The following is a 6,280-nucleotide window of genomic DNA, read 5'->3' on the forward strand; positions in this document are numbered from 1 at the left end:
TTCATATGTAGTTGACCCCCCCATGGCCATTGATGTGGAATCCCCCCGTAAAATGGAGTTACCCTTCTCCCCCCATGGACATTTATATAGAGTTCCCCCCATTGTCCATCAATATAGGGTTGTCCTCCCTCCCTGGCCATTAATGTAGAGTTGCCCCCTTCCCCAAGGCCATTCTTATGTAGTTGACCCACCATGGCCAGTAATATGGAGTTCCCCCCATTGTCCATCAATATAGGGTTATCCTCCTCCCTCCCTGGCCATTAATATGATTTGCCCCTCTTTGTGTCTATAACATTCACTCTTCTATGAAGGATTTCTTCAGAATTTTTGTTTGTCCCATTTGTAAGGTCAGGTACTGTTGTTAGATGAGAAGATTTGACTCGCAATCATTATAATTTATCCCAAAGGTGTTCAGTAGGGTTGAGGGCTCTGTGCATATAGAATTGCCCCGACTTTGATGTGATAATATCCTCCACTCTTCTGGGAAGACTTCAACAAGATTTTGGAGGGTGTCTGTGGGAATTTGTTCCAGTTAGTTAAGATACTGACGTTGGATGAGAAGATGTGGCTCACATTCAGCATTCCAGTTCGCCCCAAAGGTGACCAGTAAGGTTGAGGTCAGGGCTCTGTGGAGGACACTCGAGTTCCTCTGCACCAATCTGGTCACACCATGTCTATGGAGCTGGCTTTGCACACGGGACAGTTATGGTGGAACCGAAAAGGGTCTTCACCAAACTGTTACCACAAGGCTGGAAGATCACAATTGTCTACAATGTCTTTGATGAAGGATTACCATAACTCAATGTAAAACACAATACACTTGGGGGGAATATGGAGCAGATGAAGAGAATCCGCCGGGACCTCTGCTCACAACGGAGTATTTCCATTCTTGGTCATATGCCAAGTGTCCTACGTCAATGCCAAATTATCATTAGTTGAATGGTTATACATCTGTCATCCTCATCCACACATCCAGTCTACAAGCACAGGTAGTCTTCCATAGCTCATAGAGGCAACCTTACCTAATGCTGTGGCTTGCTGTGATCACCTGACCAAGAAGGACCTGGGAGGGGAGAAGGCGGGGATTAACCTTTGCCAGTCTCCAGGCCAGTGTTCCAATTTAGGTCTCGTTCACACTATCCTCAGTGTGTATTGGCCCGATTGTGGCCGGAACGCACTGGATTGCATTGCGGCCGGCTCAGTTTGTTGTGGGGCAGAAGGGGGAGTGGCGGTGCATTGAAATGAATGTCACCACAGCCACGCCCTCTGGCCGCAATGCGATCGGCCGCACGGGAAAGCAAGGCAGATCAATGCCTGCGGTCCGGTCACAAAACATGTTGCAAGCACTCATTTTTCTGACCGGATCACAGGCATTGATGTGCCTTGCTTTCCCGTGCGGCCGATCGCATTGTGGCCATTCACTTCAATGGACCGCCACGCCCCCTCCCGCCCCACAACAAACTAAGCCGGGCGCAATGCGATCCAGTGCGTTCCGGCCACAATCGAGGATGGTGTGAACGAGGCCTTAAAGAGGAGCCAATTAACCTTGCGGCATGTCTTTGGAGTGTGGGAGGAAACCGGAGTACCTTGCCCAGCATAGTGAGAACATGCAAACTCCATGCAGACCGTGTCCTGACTGGGATCTAAACTGGGGAACCCCAGTGCTACAAGGCAGAGTTGATAAACACTGAGCCACTGCTGTATAGTTCTATTCCTGTCCATCCAGCTCTGAGATTTACACAGCACAGTCCATTCTGGAGGGGCACGAGACCTGATTTTTCTCTGCTGCAGTTCAGCAACACTTACAGGTCTTGCCCTTCCTCTAGTCTGTGATTGGACAGTGAAAGGAGAAGCGTCTCTCTGTCACACTGCTCTCTCCTCCTATAAACATGTTCTAACGACACACACACAAGCACTGCAGGACAACTGATTGGCTTTTTGTGCTGCTTCTCGCACTCACAGTCTGGGCTCTGCTGTGAATGGATTGAATGAGTCTGATACTAAGGGGGGAATTTATCAAAACTGGAGCAGACGAAATCTGAGGCAGTTGACCATGGCAACCAATCAGCGTCTCTCTTTAGTTTGTTCAGTTAAGATTTGAAAATGGAAGACGGAAGCCGATTGGTTGCCGTGCACAGCTGCTGCAGATTTTGTCTGCTCCAGTTTTGATAAATCCCCCTCTAAGTGTAAATGTAACATTGTATTAATATTTATGGAGGTGGATTATTTGTGTCTGCATGTCAGCTTTAGCTCTCCGCTCGATCTGCGGGAGTGATCAGAGCCAAACGCTGCATTCCAAATCCATCCCAATTCCAGCTTTTTCACATGTCTATTGTAATCTGTTATATTTTTCTTGGAGCCGAACCCGCTCTTCAGCAGCGCGGACTGGAAGTGATGATCACGGGCTGCCATTATGGTGATCCTATACAGTTTAGCTCGGCCATAAGCGACCTGCTAATGACAAGCCGCGCTCCCAGTCTGAACATCTCCTCTGATAATTGGGCTGTTTCTGACCTCCTAGGAGGCAATAATGAGAGGCCGGTGTAGTCTGAGGAGCTCGTTATCGCACACGGAGAGATCTTCAGGCTCGGAAACGTGCCCGGCCAGCGGATCGGATCGTTTCCTGAACAGAAGCAATTATGAAAGTCCCCGGGCAAGCGTAACGCGGTGTCCTGCGACTCAATATAGTCTGATATTTGTGGACACCGGACCATCTCACCTAACTAGATGGCCAAAATTACGTGGAATCCCCCCCACTCCCGGGTCATTGAGTTCCAGTGACAGGTCCCCCAAATCCTCTTCCCTAAAGGCAGTGGTGTATTTTGGTTTTGTGCTGCCCTAGGCAAGACTAAACTCGGGCACCCCCCAATCTAAATTTGCCCCGCCCCTTCCTGTTTAGGACATTTTGCACAACCTGTCAGTCACTGGATACAGCAAACACGGGGTCCCAGGGGAGCTGTGCATGGTCTCTGGTGGGCTGTAAGGGGTCTCAGGAGAGCTGTGCAGAGTCCCTTACCCTGCATACATGTGCTGCTCCTCTTACCAGCAGCCCGAAGTGCCATCAGTACCAACAGGATACATTGCAGTCCTCCAGCCTGTTTCTGGGACATCCCACCATCAGCTCACATGCTATGGCCAGCCCCGAGCCACCCGCTGCTTCCCCTCCACCTCCTGTACAAAGCCAGCCGGGCCGCATCTCACTGGGCCCTCCCCTCCACCACGCAGCTCTCTAATTAGGCAGCCGCTCTTAGCCCTCATTCACACCTGAACGTTCTGTAGCGCGTTCTACGCTCGACGAACGCTCTACAATACGCTCAAAAATATAAATCCCATTGTATTCAATGGTCTCGTTCCCACCTTGGCGTATTTCCGCCCGTCCCTAACGCGCTACAAAACGGCCCACACCTGAAAAGGTACAGGTACTACTTTGGGCCGTTTTGTTGCGCGTTTCCATTGGGATAAAGCCAAGTAGCCTTCGGGGTCGCGCGACTTTTTTACCGCGAATCGCGGTACAGACGCGCATATGCAATACGCCTAGGTGTGAACGAGACCTTAGTGCCATGCGGCCTCCTAGTTTGCCTCATTAGGCAGCCGCCACTGCCTGATTCTGTGCCGCCCAGCCTCGGCCCACCGGGCAAGTGCCCAGTATGCCCAAAGGTAAGTCCGGCTCTATCCACCTCATTGGTTTGGGGCAGCATTTTCTGCCGCCCCCCCCTGGAAAGTGCCGCCCTAGGCAAATATCTAGTTTGCCTTGTGGTAGATACACCCCTGCCTAAAGGGCACATTCACACGGGCGCACACATCCGTACAGCATGCACGCCCATCCAAAGACCTGCTGCCGGTAGGTGCTGCCTGCAATTGTGTTCAGTCGCCTGTACATTCCTATGGGAGAACATGGCTGCATGTGGCTACACGCCAACCCGAACTTGCACATCCATGTGGGTCTGGGTGCCCACACTTGGACGCACACTGTCTGCACCCAAGTGCGGGTATCTGGACCCTCATGGATTTGCATTCACATCCTCCCATAGGAATGTACAGGTGGCTGCACACAAATCACACACAGCACCTCGGGAGGATGCACACCATACAGATGTGCACGCCTGTGTGAATCAGACCTAAGGGCAGAAGGTAGTATGCTGACTGACATCATTACATACAATGCAGGACCAATAGTCCTGCATTGTAGGTGAGGACAGCGAGGGACCACCCACAGCCTGGAACGTCAGGGAGAGGAGGAGAGCACTGGAGCAGGGGGGGTAAATATTACACCTTATTCTTAACCCTTGCTGTGCAGGGGGGGAGTTATTTTTTTATTTCCTGGAGTTGAGCTTTAATAAATCATCAAATGTGTTTTTGTTTTGTTACCAGCAGTGTAAGCACCTGAATTTGACCTGGAATCGGCCTCTTGCAGTCCCTGTACAACAGGGATAGAGTGTAAGAGGAAGAAGCAGCACAAAGAGTGAGTTTATGTGCTCACAAGAAGCATACTGATAGGGGGAGAGAGAGATGAGCTCATCACTGTGCTGCTTCTCCTTGCACTGTCCAGTCACAGGCTGGGGGCAGGTCCAGGATAACTTCGGCTCAGGAGGAAGTGGATTGAATGATGTTGGATATGAGACTTAGGACATCTAGTGGTGAAAAAAGTACTACAGGGGAAATCTCAAGGGAAACCAAAAAGTTGGTTTTGCTATTTTATCTTTTAATGGGCTATTTATTTTTGTCTTATTTTTGGCTGGAGTTCCGCTTTGAAGAGAATTTACAAGTATAGCCAAACCCTCAGCACAAAAATCACGCATGAACAAAGCAATATATAACTACGCCATCCGGTTCTTTTCATGGTACAAAATCGGCACAAATCTTTGTTTTTATTTTTGGACATAGAGTGGAAGGGTTAAAACTAGGGATGTGCCGATAACGAGCATTTGGGCGAGTACTCGTACTCACCCAATTGCTCCAATACTTACCCCTGATACCAGAGCTTCCAGTCAGAGGAAAATTTTCCTCTGACCAGCAGTGCCGCGAGGGAACATGAAGCTGGCTTCCCGGCTAATCAGGAAGCAAGGCGGTGGGTAATGACTCACCGCCCAGCTTCCTGACTGGCCAGGAAGCTGGTTCCATGCTGTTTAGCCGGCTCGATTCTGTTTGGCTGGGAAGTCGGCTTCCTGGCCAAACAACATGGAGCTGGCTTCCTGGGCAATCAAGAAGCTGGCCGATGGGTAAAGACACATTGCCCGGCTTCCAGATTGGCTGGGAAGCCGGCTCCAAGCTAGCGGAAGTACTAGTATCGGTACTCGTATTGGCGAGTAACGCAAGATAAATATCAGTACTCATACTCAATACAGAAAAAATGGTATCGGCGCATCCCTAGTTAAAACCCCTGACACATGTTTAGTGCGATCTGTGCCCCGCAGGGAGATTTGCTTGATTTGTCCTGGTGACCATTATTGCCGATGAAGGAGAATCCAACCTATAGGGTTGTCACCAGAACAGGAATAGAGGGGAAAATTGTACAATTGGGACACCTGCTCTGGCGACTAATACTGACTAAAGAGGAGATTAGAGATTTTCTCCCACTTCCTGTTCTCTCTACAGGACAGGAAGTGATGGGATATCTTCACGGTAGGACACAGATGGCAGAAAATAAGGGTTTTAATGCTTCCCTACTCTTGCCAAAATGATTTAAAAAAATATATAAATACGCTCTGATGCAGTATATTGTTCCATCTCAGCGTAGAAAGGGATCCTTATAAATCACCAGGAAAGTTCTTGAGAGACTTTCTGAAAGAGAAGCCAAATTTCAATGGCAACAAATGTGCTATTTTTGAAAGAACTCTGGTCCCGAAGAGCTTCACATGAAAGGAGTAGACTGTGAAGAGGGTACATTATACATTGAGTCATTGTACAAGTGTTTTCTATTTCTGAAGTCGCGACAAAGAAAAAACAAATCAAACAAATCCGGTGTTTTTACGCCGTTCACGTCTTTTGTTCGTAGAGGAAAGATACACAACATGGCCGAAGGTTTGTGTACAATGGACCATCACACCTATGTGAGCTCGGGGAACACAGTAGATGCAGGGATTGAAGCTACGCACCAATTACAACAGTCCAGATGCAACTTTATTCCATTAGGATCAGGGGAGCATTCAAGTAGCGTAGTCATTGCATTTCAGGGGTCCAAAACACTCCCCCCCGCCCTTTCATCAGGGTTTAATGAGGGAAATCAAGTATGTGGACTACAATCCCTGCAGCTTAAAAGCAGTATTGGGTTCTGATGGGG

This window comes from Nanorana parkeri, unplaced genomic scaffold, assembly GCF_000935625.1.
Source record: "Nanorana parkeri isolate BGI_ZX_2015 unplaced genomic scaffold, ASM93562v1 scaffold954, whole genome shotgun sequence".
NCBI classification, from domain to species: Eukaryota; Metazoa; Chordata; class Amphibia; order Anura; family Dicroglossidae; genus Nanorana; species Nanorana parkeri.